Here is a 16475-nt window from a genome sequence, read left to right on the forward strand (position 1 = left end):
GTGACCTGATGAAATTAACAGGCAGTTGCTTTAAAAGCACTACTTCACACACCATGCACTGTCAACATGTAGGACTTGTTGCCAGTTGACGTTGTGAAGGCCAACACTATAGGTGGGTTCAAAAAAGCATTAGCAAGGTTGTGGAGGATCGGTCCATCAATGGCTATCAGCCAAGATGGGCAGGATTGCAGCCCCATGACCTGGGAGACCCAAAATCTCTGACTGCCAGATGCTGGGCAAGGACGACAGAGAACGGAGCCCTTGATAATTGCCTACTTCTGTTCATTGCCTTTGAAATGTCTGGCATTGGCCACTGTCGGAAGACAGGTTACTGGGCTAGATGGATCAGTGGTCTGACCCAGTCTGGCCGTTCTTATGTCCGTAACCCCTCTGACTAGTGAGGAGAAGGGATTTGAAGGGGGCTCACCTACCGCCCAGGGGAGTGCCCTAATTATTGGGCTGTGGGCTACTGTGATGGGGGCTCCCTCAGTCTTGCCTGTAAAGCTGTTCCACTTTAATTAAATATTATTTGGGACAGCAAAAACCTGTGCCTCCTGGTATAGTCCAGTGGTTAGGCTGCTTACTTAGGCGGTGGGAGATGCTGTAGATTTAAATACTCCTTCTGCATGTTACAAAGGACCATGAAGAGGTGTCTCTAGCAACTGTGATGTGTGTCCTTATTGCTGTCCTTGCTTGGCCTGTGGGATCTGTTCCACTTTATTTAAATGGTATTTGGGCCTCAGTGTGCTACAGTACCGTCTGTAGACTGATGGTCACGGAGATGTGGGTTTGAATCTTGCCCGGTATGTGTCCCTGACTGGTCTGTAATAGCCTCTTTAATTAAAAGAGCAAGAGGCCCTCTGATAGGCCTCTTGCTCAGGTAGGAGGCATCTCCTCTCACACACCAGAGTCCCTCCTGTCCCACAGAGCTGGGAGTTGAACCAGGGTCACCCACAAGCCAAGCGAGCACCCTAACCCCTGTACCGTAGAGGGACTTGAGCAAGTCTTTTGCCCGGATTAATATAGAGTTAAAGTGGAACACTTGCGAGGCAAGAAATCAAGGGGCCAACCCTTCTCAACAAAGAGGAAGGGGGGTTTGAACAAGCAGCTCACCAGTTTGGGGGGCAAATAGCCAAACCACAGGACTACCCAGGGAGTCACAGAGAGTGACTGGCCCAATTCTCATGTAAGCGTTACTGAAAGTGGCCAACCTTCAACAGAAAAGACAGAGAGCGGCCCCACATCCCACTACTTCCTAGCTAGGCACTTAGAACATTCATTTAAGAGGTAAATACTCAACTCCCTTCTCTTCAAGAAGAAATGGGATGAGAACCACCAACCTCCCACATGCTGGGCACATACTCCAACCACTGGACTACCCAGACTTGCTGGCTCTGCTTTTGGCCCAATTAATATGTAACCAAAGTGACCCTCCTTCAACAGACAAGACTAAGAGAGTACCCACAGGAGAAAAACCTCCTAGCCCAGCACTTAGGCCATTCATCTGAGAGGCAAGAGATCAAGCTTCAAATCCCTTCTCAGCAAGAAGAATGGGGTTTTGAACCCCAACTGCCCACATGCTAGGCATGCACCACAACCCCCAGGCTATAGTGGGCTGCTGGGTGGGGGTTTGGCCCCATGACTATGTAATGTAAGTGGAACAGCTTCAGCAGAAGAAAAAAAGTCAAGGGGCCCACGCTCCCAAGGAGAACACCTCTTAATCCAGCAGCTGGATATTCAATTCAGAACAGGCTATTTAAGTCTTTCTTCAGCAAGCTAGGGAAAGAATTGAACTAGCATCACCCACATGCTGGGTAAGTACCTAAACCACTGGACTAGAGGGGGATTCATAGAAGAGGGCTCGCCAGTTACTACTTAATGAACATGGCACAGGCTCGACAAGCTACAACGAGCGAGCCTCCTCAGGCTGGCCTTTACTTCAGTATTGGGGCTCACGCTTGAGCGAATGCAGAGCCCTCCTCAAATCCCTGCTCATCAGGCGGGGAGAAGGAAATTGACCCTCCCAACCTCTGCTTGCCGGCCACGGCCAGGAACCCCCTCAGGTGACTTAGGTGCCTAACCCACTTTGTGTGAGATGGTTAGGGACCTGCTGAACGCCCCGCAAAACAGCCCAGGGAGAAGGAAGCAGAGGCCTCCCATGTAACTTTTAACCTAGTGGTTAGGGGGCCTCACCTGTGATGGGGGTCGGGGGCTGCTTCAGGTTCAGGTGGGAAAGGAGACAGTTAAGGTTGGATCTGATAGAGAGCTAGACAATCATGACTGGGGTGGAGAACGTGACTCAGGACGTGTTATTTACCCCTTCACGCAACGCAAGAACTGGGGGGAGGGTCACTCGCTGGCATTAGTAGGCGGCAGGTTTAACCCAAACCAAAGGCAGTACTTCGCCCCGCAACACACAGTCAGCCTGTGGAACTCGTTGACAATTGACATGGGGCAGGCCAAAACTGTAAGTGGGTTTGAAAAAAAGAATGAGAAAGTTCATGGTGAATAGGTCCATCAGTGGCTATTAGCCAAGACCATCTGAGAGGTAGCCCCTCGCTTGGGGCATCCTTAGCTCACTGACTGCCAGCTGCTGGGAGGAGCCGACAGGATGGATCGCTTCATAATTGGCCTTTTCTGTTCATTGCCTTTGAAGCAGCCAGCGTTGGCCGCTGTCAGAAGACAGGTCAGTGGGCTAGCTGGGCCATTGGTCTGATGCAATCTGCCCATTCATGTTCCTAACTCTCCCCTCTGCCTGATGAGCGCAAGGGATTTGCAAAGGGCTCACCTACCGCCTGGGTGAGTGCCCTAATCATTGGGTCCTGGGCTACAGTGATGGGAGCACCCTCAAGCTGTTACACTTTAATTAAAGGCTACTGGGGGCTAGGTAAAGGCTGTGGCTCCCTCTCTGAGCCTGTGGTTAGGCTTCACAGAGGGACTATGAGTCTGGCTTGTTCAAATCCTGTTTTTCCCTGCTGGGCAGGTCGGGGGGGTTTGAAAAGGGATTTTCTACAGCCTATGTTCTGTGGCTCTAATGATAGGGGTCTTGTGATCCCCCCTCTTGCTCGTGAAGCTGTTCAACTTTAATGAACTATTATTTGGGTCAGACACACCAGCAGCTTCCTGGGTAGTCCTGTGAGTAGGCTATGGGGCTGGGTTGTGGCTGCTGTGGGTTCAAATCCTCTCTTTCTCTGTTAGAGAGCCTCTGAAAAGATATCACCAGCACCTCTGTGATGGGCAAGTCCCTTGCTTTTTGCCCGTAGCCGTGCTTCCACATTAATTAACTATTGTTTGGGCAAAGCTATCGCCATTGCTTCTTCCCTAGTCCAGTGGTTGGCCTAGATGTGGGTGCTGTGGGTTCAATTCCCCCTTCTCTTCCCCCCACCCCTCCTGATGATGATGAAAAAGCCTTGAGTTCAGTCTCTAAGGCAGGCCTGGTGCATGTTCTTTGCTTTTTCAGCTTCTGCACTGGGGGGGGGGGGTTCCTCCCTCTTGCCTGGGGAAGCTGTTTCACGTTAATTAAATGGTTGTTCAGGCAGAGGTTGACATGTTTCCCTCTGTAGCCTGACGGTTAGTCTGTGCCCCCAGGGTGGAAAGCAATGTGAGTTCAAATTTCTCCTGGTGCATGTGTGCTCATCTTTCTAGGGTAGCGTTGGGGGTGCCTGCCTTTCAAAGCTGTTCCACTTTAATTAAATGGTATTTGGGCCTCACCATGATCCAGTACCCTCTGTGGGGTGATGATCATGCTATGTGCCTGGGGTGCAGGAGATGTGGGTTCTGATCTTGAGTGGTGTGTATCCCTGACCAGTCTGTAATAGTGAGGGGGTTGCTTGCCTGCCTTCCTCTTACTTGTCTGTTGAAGCTGTTCCACTTTAGTTAAATGTGCTCTAGCCCAGTCTTACTGATACCCTCACTCTCTAGTCCAGTGGTTAGGATACTTGCCTGGGTTGTGGGAGATCCTGGTTCAAATCCCCCAGCTGCTTATTCAGCAGGGATTTGCACAGGGATTTCCTGCCTCCTAGATGACTGTCCTTTATGGTGGGCCATCCTTGTCTGAACCCCCTCTCTTTCTCAAGAGGCCATTGTCTTCTTGGGACGGAGAGGGGATTCGGACAGGGATCGCTCACCAGTGACTCTCCCCAGGAGGTGGCGGCCCCCAGTTCACACCCCTCAAAAGAGCAGGGGAGTGCCCTGGGGTCTGCCACAACCTGGGCGTGTATCCTGATCATGGTGGACAAGAGAGAGAGGGGGTTTTACTGCTCAGTAGCAAAGCCTCTTTAATTAAAAGAGCAAGAGACCCTGTGATAGGCCTCTTGCTCAGGTAGGAGGCATCTCCTCTCACACACCAGAATCCCTCCTATCCCACAGAGCTGGGAGTTGAACCAGGGTCACGCACAATCCAAGCAAGCACCCTAACCCCCATACCATAGAGAGACTTGAGAGTGATCTTTGCCCGGGTTAATATATAGTTAAAGTGAAACACTTGAGCGGTAAGAGATCAAGGCACCACTCCCTTCTTACCCACAAGAAAGGGGATTTGAACCAGGAGCACTCACACCCCAGATCAGCACCTTAACTCCTATACCATAGCAGGCTTGGAGAGCTTCCTTTGCCCTGATTAATATATAGTTTAAGTGGAACACCTGTGAGGTAAGAGATCACCATGCCAATGGTTTTTCAAGGAATAGAAAGGGGATTTGAACCAGCAGCTCACAGCTTGTGGGATAAGTATCTAAACCACAGGACCTCAGAGAGGACATACGTAAAGCTGTTTCCCCAATTTTCCTGTAATATTTACTGAAAGTGGTCTACCTTCAACAGAAAAGACTGAGGGAGCCCCCACATCCTCCTAGCCAGGTACTTAAGCCTTTCAGTTGAGAGATAAGTCATCAAGGCTCATCTCCCTTCTCTTTAAGAAGAAAGAAGGGGATTTGAACCACAACATCCCACATGCTAAGCAGCTTGCCAAGCCACTAGACTAGCTAATGCTTCTTGCTGAGTCTTTGGCCCAATGAATATGTAAGAAAAGTGGCCTTCCTTCAACTGAAAAGACTGAGTGCGCGCCCACATGGGAAAATGTCCTAGCTCAGCACTTAGGCCATTCACCTGAGAGGCAGGAGATCAAGGTTCAAATCCCTTCTCAGCAAGAAGAAAGGGGCTTTGAACTCCAACCTCCCCCAACAGTGGGGATATTCCCCAACCACTAGACTGCTGGTTTAGTTGTGGCCCCATGAATATGTAATGTAAGTGGAACAGCTTCAGCAGAAAAAAGTCACAGGGATTCAAGCACCCCAGGAGAACACCTCTCAGTGCAGCAGCTGGATAGTTACTTCAGAACAAGCTGTTCATGTCTTTCCTCAGGAAGCTGGGGGGAGGAGTTGAACTGGCATCACCCACATGCTGGGTAACTATCCAAACCACTGGACTACAGAGGGATTTGTAGAATAGGCCTGGCCAGTTACTACTGAATGAATGTGGCACAGGCTCGACAAGCTACAACGAGCGAGCCTCCTCAGGCTGGCCTTTACTTCAGTATCGGGGCTCACGCTTGAGAGAATGCAGAGCCCTCCTCAACTCCCTGCTCATCAGGTGGGAAGAAGGCAATTGAATCAGCATCTTCCCCTCCCAGGTACCGACTGCCACTTTCCAGCCACAGTCAGGAACCCCTCAGGTGACTCAGGTGCCTAACCCACTTCGTGTGAGCTGGTTAGGGACCTGCCGAATGCCCCACAAAACAGCTGATGGGGACGGAAGCAGAGGCATCCCGTGTAACTTTTAACCTAGTGATTGGGGGGGAGGGGCCTCGCCTGTGATGGGGGTCGGGGGCTGCTTCAGGTTCAGCTGGGAAAAGAGACGGTTAATGTTGGATCTGATAGAAGTCTAGACAATCATGAACGGGGTGGAGAACGTGAATAAGGACGCGTTATTTACCCCTTCACGCAACACAAGAACCAGAGGGGGGTCACTCACTGAAATTAGTAGGCAGCAGGTTTAAACCAAACCAAAGGCAGTACTTTGCCCCGCAACGCAGTCAGCCTGTGAAACACGTTGCCTGTTGCTGTGGTGTAGGGCAAAATTGTAAGGGGGGGGGGTCGAAAAAAATGAGAAAGTGCACGGGTCCATCAGTGGCTATTAGCCAAGACAGTCAGGGACGCAGCCTCGTGCTGCAGGCATTCTTAGCCCACTGACTGCCAGCTGCTGGGATGGATCGCTTGATAATTGGCTTCTTCTGTTCATTGCCTTTGAAGTAGCCAGCGTTGGCTGCTCTTGGAAGACAGGACAGTGAGCTGGCTGGACCATTGGTCTGATGCAACCTGCCCGTTCCCGTTCTTAATGCTTCCCTCTGCCAGATGAGCACAAGGGATTTGCAAAGGGCTCACCTACCACCAAGGTGAGAGCCCTAATCATTGGGTCCTGGGCTACAGTGATGGGAGCACCCTCAGTTGAAGCTGTTACACTTTAATTAAATGCTGCTGGGCCCAGTTAAAGGCTGTGGCTCCCTCTCTGATCCCATTGTTAGGCTTCACAAAGCGGCTATGAGGCTTTCTTGTTCAAATCACCTTTCTGCCTGCTGGGAAAGTTGGTTGGGGAGTCTTGAAGAGGGCTCTTGTACAGCCTGTCTATGTTCTGTGGCTGTAGCGATGGGGATCTTGTGATTCTGTCCTCTTGCCTGTGAAGCTGCCCAACTTTAATGAAATATTATTTGGGCCAACAAGCCTAGTACCTACCTGTGTAGTCAGGTGGTTAGGTTATTGGGCTACCTTGTGGTCACTGTGGGTTCAAATCCTTTCTTTGTCTGTTGCAAGTGCCTCTGAAAAGCTATTACCAGCAGTTCTGGGGTGTCTCTGATGCATAGTGGTAGGCTGGTCCCTTGCTTTTTGTCCATAGAAGGTGTTCCACATGAATTAACTATTGTTTGGGCAATACAATAACCATCACTCCTTTGATAGTCTAGTGGTTGAGCCGTATGTATAAGATGTGAGTGCTGTGTGTTCAAGTCCCTTGTTCTCTCTCTGCTGATGCTAAGATGGCCTTGAGATCCATCTCTAATGTAAGTGTGGTGGGTGTTGACTGCTTTTTGGGGGCTGCCTCCCTCTTGCCTGTGGAAGCTGTTCCACTTTAACTAAATGGTTGCCGGACGTGGAGTTGACACAATTCCCTCTGTAAGCTGATGGGTAGGCTGTGTGCCTCAGGTGGGGGGAGATGTGAGTTCAAATCTCTCCTGGTGGGTGTGTGTTCATCTTTCTGGGGTAGTGTTGGGGGTGCCTTCCTTCTTGCCTGTCAAAGCTGTTCCACTTTAATTAAATGGTATTTGGGCCTCATTTTGGTATAGTACCCTCTGTAGGCTAATGGTCATGCTATGTTCCTAGGGTGTGAGAGATGTGGGTTTGAATCTTGACTGGTGTGTGTTCCCTGACTGGTCTGTAATAGTGAGGGGGTTGCCTGCCTCTTTCTTGTCTGTGGAAGCTGTTCCACTTTAGTTAAATGTGCTCTAGCCCAGTCTTACTACTACCCTCACTCTCTAGTCCAGTGGTTAGGATACTTGCCTGGGTTGTGGGAGATCCTGGTTCAAATCCCCCAGCTGCTTGTTCAGCAGGGATTTGCACAGGGATTTCCTGCCTCCTAGGTGACTGTCCTTTATGGTGGGCCATCCTTGTCTGAACCCCCTCTCTTTCTCAAGAGGCCATTGTCTTCTTGGGACGGAGAGGGGATTTGGACAGGGATTGCTCACCAGTGACTCTCCCCAGGAGGTGGCGGCCCCCAGTTCACACCCCTCAAAAGAGCAGGGGAGTGCCCTGGGGTCTGCCACAACCTGGGCGTGTATCCTGATCATGGTGGACAAGAGAGAGAGGGGGTTTTACTGCTCAGTAGCAAAGCCTCTTTAATTAAAAGAGCAAGAGGCCCTGTAACAGGCCTCTTGCTCAGGTAGGAGGCATCTCCTCTCACACACCAGAGTCCCTCCTGTCCCACAGAGCAGGGAGTTGAACCAGGGTCACCCACAATCCAAGCAAGTACCCTAACCCCTGTACCGTAGAGGGACTTGAGAGCATTTTTTGCCCGGGTTAATATATAGATAAAGTGGAACGCTTGAGCAGTAAGAGATCAAGGCACCACTCCCTTCTCACCCACAAGAAAGGGGATTTGAACCAGGAACACTAACACCCCAGCTCATAACCTTAACTCCTATACCATAGCAGGCTTAGAGAGCTTCCTTTGCCCTGATTAATATATAGTTAAAGTGGAACACCTGCGAGGTAAAAGATCAAGGTGCCAACAGCTTTTCAAGGAACAGAAAGAGGATTTGAACCAACAGCTCACTCCTTCTAGAGCAACTATTTAAACCACAGGACTACAAAGGAAGTCATATGGAATAAGTGGCCCACTTCTCATATAATATTTACTGAACGTGACCTCCCTTCAACAGAAAAGATGTGTAGAGCCCCCACATTCAACTACCTCCTAGCCCAGTACTTCAGCTTTTTAGTTGATCCATCAAAGGTCAAATCCTTTCTTTTCAAGGAGAAATGGAATTTGAACCCCATTCTCCCACAGCATAGGTCAGTACCCAACCCACTAGACTACAGCCAGCTGTTTATTATGCCATGTGCCCAATGAATATGTAATGAATGTGACCCTCCTTCAACAGAAAAGACTATGGGAGCTGTCAGCTCTGAATACCTCAGCACTTAGAACATTCACTTAAGAGGCAAGAGATCTGAGTTGAACTCTCTTCTCATTAAGAAGAAAAGGGATTTCAACCAGACCCACTAGAAACCTGGGCAAGTACCCCAAACCCTGGACTACAGAGCGGTTTTCATGTTCTTTGTTGCCCAATTACTATTTGATGAAATTGGAACAGCTTCAAGAATGTATGAAGAGCAACTGACATCCAAATATCCCTTAGTTCAGTGATTGGGGCACTCACTTGATACAGCCCTATTCAAATCTCTTCTCGTGGGCTAGAATGGAAGAACTGGCCCAGAGTCTATCACATCCCCCATACATTTTCTAACCACTGGGCTAATAGATATGCATGAGGCCTCTTCTAAGGACACACAAATCCTCTTCAAATCCCTTTTTTGCACCAGGAAGGGAGAGGAAACTGACCAAGGCTGTCCTATACCCTCGGTGAGTATCCTAACCCTGGATCTGAATGTGATAATGGAGGCTGTTTGCTCCCCAACCTCCTTGTGTGGAGTTATGCATGCAGTGTAGCTGTGGTGGTCCCAGTATATGAGAGAGACAAGGTAGCTGTGGTACCATCTTTTACTGGACCAACTTCTGTTGGTGAGAGAGAGAAGCTTTCGAGCTACACACAGTTCTTCTTCTGGTCTGGGAAAGGTCCCTTAGAATACGTGCGAACTATTAAACAATTTGTTCCATCTTGCATTTAGCTGTGACGTTTGGGGTACTGTAGCAGGGCAGTTACCCTGCTCCTGGGAAAAAAAAGGCAGGCTGATTGGGGAAGCAGCCACAGCTGTGGCCACACCCAACCAGGCCACACCTGGCGTGGATATAAGGGCTCAGGGAGGAGCTGGGCTAGTCTTACTCCAGCCTGGGAATGAGAAGGATCTAGCTACCTGGGAGAAAAGGATACCTGAAGCTGGGGAGAGGGCTAGATGATGACTGACAGTCACCACTGAGGCAAGGTGGGTATGGGAGATTGGGAGTTTCCCTTGGAAGGGGAGACCCAGAGTGTGGGGGCACTGCAGTGGGCAGAACCCCAGAGTAAGGGGACACAGGGGCCTGAGGCAGGTGAGACAGCAACCAGCAGGGGGTGTTCTGAGGCTGGAGATTGAGCAATTCCCAGACTGACCAGCAGGAGGTGCTGGTGCATGAGCAAGCTGCTACATGGGGTGGTGAGTGCTCTATCTGTTACAGGTACATTCCCCAGGGAAAATATTTAAGGCTAAACTGATTATTTTGACACTTTGGAGCTGCAGTCATGGCCCAGGACCCCACTGTGTTAAGTGCTGTACAAACATAGAACAAAATGACTGCTCTCCCTCTAAGCTTAAGACAAGAAAGAACAGATGGGTATAGACAGAGCAGAGAGCATGGGGGGGGGGGGAGAGAAAAGACATTCATCCACATGATGGGCAGTGGACTCCACCCACCAGCAGCCTAACCACTGTCAGTTTTATGTAGGCCTTGTGGCAGAGATTTTTTGCCAGGTCTGTTTTATTTTGTAATTTAAAACCCAAGGCACCAGCTGTATAAGTACCAGGGAAATAAGAAAACAACCTGGTCAAAGCCCATTTCATACTGACTAACCTCTTCCTGGGGGAAGGAGATGACAACCTGCTTGTGGTCTTCCCTGCTACATGCGTAAGCACAACAAATGTCATCAAAGTGGTGATTGACTGTCCTGAAAAGGCCTCCCAATCATCAGCCAAGCAATAGCAAAAAATGGTCCCTTCCCACTCAAACTAGATGCTGGCCCCTCACTGCGTATAATGCAGTTACCTGTTATGGGTTTATCCAGCGCAAAATGCGACTACCTCCTGAAGATCCTACCAACAGACCCTTGTCCTTTTCTCTTGCTCCAAAGCTGGGGTAGTTTAGCTGCTGACCTTTGAGTTCTACAAAGTGGTTTGTGGCCACCCTCATCTTGGCATTTATGTAGTGCTTTCCATTTGTGGATTTCAAAATACTTTTCACAGCTGGGCGGGTATATTACTAGCCTTATTTGATAGGAGGACAACTAATGCACATGCATTAATGAATGGCCATCTCCTGCCTCCTAGTCCTGTGCCCAATGCCACTACTAGACCACATTGCCCCTCAGCTCTGAGCAGCAGCTTGTGAAAATTGCAGGTCCCCACATATAGTACTCTCCCTTCATCTGTGCAGAACACCTCACACTAGCATGGATACCCGCAGACAAAAGATGAGGGCAGTTGTAATCTGTTCCATTTTTGACAACCCTGGGGTCAAAGCATCTCTCCCTTAGGCAGAGCTGGGGAATCGCTGCTTTAAAATGGAAACATCAGTGGCAGCTGACCTGCATTCAGCCCTTTCAGACAGGGCTGCAAGGTAGCCTTTGAATCAGATTGAGAAAGCATAAGGGCTGGAGATGGGGCTCCAAAGGGCCGTTGCCTCCTTGCTTTTTAAAGCCTGAAGTTCAGGTCTTGAACATGGCTGGGAGATTGTGTGCTGCGGCCCAGCTGAAACCTAGGCCCTGCCCTGGGTGCTGTGTGCCAGGCCTCAACCACCACTAGCTGCCTAACCTACAGCAGCAGCTCCTCTTGAGGCCAGGGGCTGGCTGGGTTGGGGCAGCGGGATCAACCACAGGAGGGTAAGATAAGGAGCAGGGAGGGAAGCAGGGGCTCTGGGAGAGTCAGGCTGGTGGGATGGGAGATGTCAAATATTAGAACATGTTGTTGTTCATCTGCTATTGAAAACAGTATGATTGTTGTTGCTTCAAACACTGCCCTTGTTTAATACAGTAACTCCTCACTTAAAGTTGTCCTGGTTAACATTGTTTTGTTGCTGATCAATTAGGGAACATGCTTATTTCAAGTTGCGCAATGCTTCCTTCTAAGGTTGTTTGGCAGCTGCCTGCTTTATCTACTGCTTGCAGGAAGAGCAGCCGGTTGCAGCTAACTGGTGGGGCTTGGAACCAGGGTGGACTGGCAGCCCCCCATCAGCTCCCTGCTCCCCTAAGTTTCCTGTGCAGCAGCTGCCTGCAGTTCAGCTGTGTCCCCCCCCCCCCCCCCCCCCACTGCCTGTGCTGCTCCTGCCCTCTGCCTTGGAGCTGTTCCCTGAGACGCCTTCTTGCTGTGCTGGGGAGGGAAGGAAGGGGGGGACTAATGTCAGGGTGTCCCCCTCCTCCTGCACCCCACTTACCCCATCTTCCATAGAGCAGGGCTCAGGATGGCAGGAGCTTGCTGCAGCTGTCTCGGCAAGCTGATCTAATTAACAAGGCAGTGTAATTAAGGGAAATGTGCATATCTCCCACCATTCCTGCTGCCTTGCAGAGTGAGAGAGTTAACTCTTGAGGGCTCAGCCAATTGTATCCCACCCTCTGATTCCTCCACCTCAACCAAGCTTCACAATCATCACTGTGTACCAGTATTAAATTGTTTGTTTGAAACTTATACTGTGTGTGATAAAATTTCCCTGGAACCTCACCCCCTCATTTACATTAATTCTTATGGGGAGATTGGATTTGCTTAAAGTTGCATTTTTCAGGACCATAACTACAACATTAAGTGAGGAGTTACTGTACCTTAAAATGAAATTTCACCCTTGTTACACTTTTTATTGCATGCGAGCTTCCTTTTTTCAATCAATCACTTGACTGTGCTGTAAACCATGACACATTTATGAGCAGGATCCATCGGGTTCTTAATCTTTAGTTTTACATCTATGATAAAATGGTGACTGATGGGTTTCCAGAAAGCACTGTAACCATTTCTGATTTTTCACAGGACTGCTGCATGTCCGGGGGGAGGAGGAGACAAATGAATTAATAAATTAGTGAAAGAAGGGAAATGGGGAGATGAGTCCACTGGCTATTTATGTAGCGATCTCTGCAAAGCACTCACATCCTCCTCTCAGCATAAGACCCTAGGTAGATCATAAAAGATGCAATCAGCCCTCAATTTGGTATTTCTTGTAACAGAGCCCCATGTTTCCTGATAGGGAAACTGAGGCATTGAGCAGTTAAAAGATTTGTCTCAAAGTTCTGTTTCTGGAACGAATGGGACAGCTAGGAACAGAACCAAGGGTTTTACACTAACTCCCATTTCCCTGATCTAATGTCTAGATCACACTCAACACTCAAGAGCAAGAGAGAGGTCATCAATTTAATTGTCTCTCCCAGTATAATCCCATGGGCTCAGATGTGTGCCATATTGATTAAATGGAATTGGTTTCTTTTGTGCACAATCAGATTTCCCAGCTACGTGCTCCTATTAACCACCTTTGATTTGTCCCACCACAGCACTCTAAGGTGACCATACTTGATGTGAATGCAAATAACATATTTAATACCCTTCTAATGAGCTGCTGTAATCCCTCCAGAAAAAGCCAGTTCTCTGAAGTGTCCCAAAGGGGGGGGAGGGGGCAGCATGCATGCACACACACAATTGCGTACTAGCAATACTATAGCAGTTTCCAAGGGTGCAACTTAACCAAAACAAACCTAGGTGTGGGGGAAATAGACCCCAATCTAATTTGGAATCTCTAGATCCTCCTACTTTAATTCTCTCATTCCTCTTTGTAGTACATTCACAGGAATTTTTTCAGCCATTGAATGTTCTCTCTTGCTGTGTATTTTAATGGAATTTGCTATGGGAATAGTTTTTGAAAACTTTTTTCTACAATGTCTGTATCTCTGTAGTGCAGTTTTATTGTATGTTTGTGATCTTGTCTCAATCTATTAAAATGATACACAAAATGATAAAAATAATTAATACACTGCAGTGTTCAAAGGTGGTTCCAAGCATATCCTCCCCAGGAAAATGCATATTTGTCTAGGTTGTTATATATTTAAAGGTCTGCCCTGTGCCCGTCATAGGGTTGCCAATTTCCAATTGCATAAAATAGAACGCCCTACCCCTCCCCCAAGGCCCCCCATTACTGTTCACTACATTCCTCCTACCTTGGTGGCTTGCTCTCTTTTCTCTCTTTCCCCCTCCCCCACTCACTTTCACTGGGCTGGGGTAGGGGGGTTGTGGGGGAGCAGGAGGGGGTGAGGGCTCCAGCTGGGGATGGGGGCTCTTGAGTGGGGCTGGGGATGAGGGGTTTGGGGTATAGGAGGGGGGCTCCAGGATGGGGCCAAGGGATTCAGAGTGGGGGAGGGGGCTGTGGGTTGTGGCAGGGGTTCAGGAGGGGATATGGGCTCTGGGGTGGGGCTGGAGATGAGCTCAGTCTAACCTTGTGTGGCTCCTGGTCCGTGGTGCAGTGGAGCTAAGGCAGGCTTTCTGCCTGTCCCGGCACTGTGCTGTTACTTGGAAGTGGCCAGTGGATCCGGCTCTTGGGCCGGGGGAGGCTCTGTGCGCTGCTCTTGGACACAGGCACTGGTCCCAATCAATGGGAGTGTGGAACTGGTGCTTGGGGCAAGGGCAGCATAGGGAGCCCCCTGATCCCCTCCAGCCCAGGAGCTGGCCACTTCCGAGGAATAGCATGGTGTCAGGACAGGTAGAGACTAGCCTGCCTTAAACCTGCAGCACCACCAACCAGACTTTTAAGGGCCCGCTCAGTGGTGCTGACCAGAGCTGCCAGGACACCTGTTAAAAACCAGACACCTAATCGCCCTAGCCTATCACCTGGCCACTGTACATTCCTAAACATTTCATCCATGATCCTGCAAGCACTTATGACCACATGTATCTTTATTACTGAGAGTACTGGACTACTCACAGTAGCAAGGTTAAGCACATGCATAATAGCAGGATCTGGGCCTTATGTGACAGTAGTATGGAGAGGCCTCACATTGTGCTAAGCATTGTGCAAAAGAGGATAAAATCCCTCCCCCAAACAGTTTACCGTCTATGAACTATCAGGTAAATAAACATCACCAGAATGAGTCTTCTGAAGTCTCTCAGTGGTGAGCTGACAATAGTGGACCCAATTCATTTACTCAGTAAGCCAAACAGTGCCACTGAAATTTATTGGAGTAATCACAGGAGTAAGTGCCACTTAATGTAAGTCAGAACGGGGCCCAGTGTCTGCACTATAGTTCATTCCAAAGGCAAAGATGCTACAGACAAATCACTACTTGCTACACACTAAGGCCTGATCCCACAAACACTGACACACATCATTAACTTTACTACAGTGAGCGCTGCCAGAGATTTCAATGAACTCCTTGCTCATTTCACGTATTTTAACATGGGCTAACCTTGTCATGTCTCCGTTGCCTTGTCTACAGCGGAGTTTTAGAGTGTGTGTTAGCATGGGTGAGGTGATGTGTTCTAAAAAACAATACACCTTTAAAACCCTAATCTCAGCTCTAAGGTAGCCAGCAGGCAACTGAGAAGAGTTAGTTAAGATGTGAATCTAGAAAAACGAGGAGTCCAGTAGCACCTTGAAAACTAATAGATTTATTTGGGCATAAAGCTTTTGTGGATTAAAAAAACCCCCCACTTCTTCAGATGTGAATCTAGGGGTTTCTTTCCAATTGGCACCCTGGTTGTTTGCTTTGCAACTCAGTTTTCCTTTCGCTGTGCTTCTAAGAAAGGGAAAGTTCCCCCTAGCTCGGCTGCCCCCTCCCACCTCCTCGCTTTTCTAGCGACAGAGAAATAGGTCAGCTCAGAAACCGTTAAGGCCTGATTTTGATCTTACCCACACTAGCGAGGTGAGAATGACTCCAATGAAGTTACCCACATGTAGGCAAATGGAAAAGCTGGCTCTTGCTTTTATACGCAAGCCCTGTGCAAGTCTAGACCTACATTCACTTCCTCCATACCCAGACATGCTTTCATGTCACTTTTACTGTGGTGAGTGAGTGATTTATGCTGCATTTATAGATATTAATATAGGGTGGGAACGTCCTCGCCTCCTGTGGGCCAGATGAAGCCAGCCTGAGGCACCAAGGGATGTGACTTTTGAACTGGGAGAAGCCCAAGGGTGCAAAAGAAAATTTGGATACAGCATTGGGGATCTCTGGGCCTTTATGTGGCTAGGCAGCCCCTCCATGCTGCTCAGCACCCCCTGCCACCAATCCCTGAGGTCATCACTTCCTAGAGTGAAATAAAAGTTAGACACGTGAAACTTCCAGAGGCCAAGGAAAAGAGGGACTGAAACCATTTCCCTTGCACCACCTTGTGGCACACATGAGAATGGCAAATTGCTACATAGATGATCAGTGGCAGCTTTTACAGAACTTTCCTCAATTGCTCTCACATTTTCAGGGCTCTCTCTGAGTTCATGGTGCATCACCGGTGTTGTAAAACAATCACTGGGAGTTAATAGGGCCGTGTGGGTCTAGAGGGTACCGAACAGCGTCACAGCCATCATTAAAGGTGCAGTTCAAAGGAATTAGAAAGAGGTGCGGTGACCTTGGACCACTTGCTGAGCAGAGACGCCTGCCAAGAGGTCAGCACACTGGTGATGTTCAGCACCCTGACCTGGCTTCCTGGTTCATTTCCTGTGCCTATTCAAGCACCTATCTTAACTGTGGAGGTCCCAGCAGGTGGGTCATGACCCACCAAGACAGCTGTGAGTATCATGTATGAAGCGGTGACGTAGCTGTGTTGGTCCCAGGATATTACAGTGATAAGGTAGGTGAAGTAATAGCTTGTATTGGACCAATTTCTGTGGGTGGGAGAGACAAGCTTTTGAGCTTACACAACTCTTCTTCAGGTCATGGGCGTAACTAGTAACAGCTCTCAAGACAAGGACGTAGTTTCTGGTTGCGTGAACCCTGCATAAAAAAGAAAAATAATTCTGGGATTGGATATCTGACTGAGTTGGAGAAGGCGGTACACTCAACCGGATGTCATTTCTTCAGCTGTCTGTCTAGT

Source organism: Trachemys scripta, chromosome 21, assembly GCF_013100865.1.
Source record: "Trachemys scripta elegans isolate TJP31775 chromosome 21, CAS_Tse_1.0, whole genome shotgun sequence".
NCBI classification, from domain to species: domain Eukaryota; kingdom Metazoa; phylum Chordata; order Testudines; family Emydidae; genus Trachemys; species Trachemys scripta.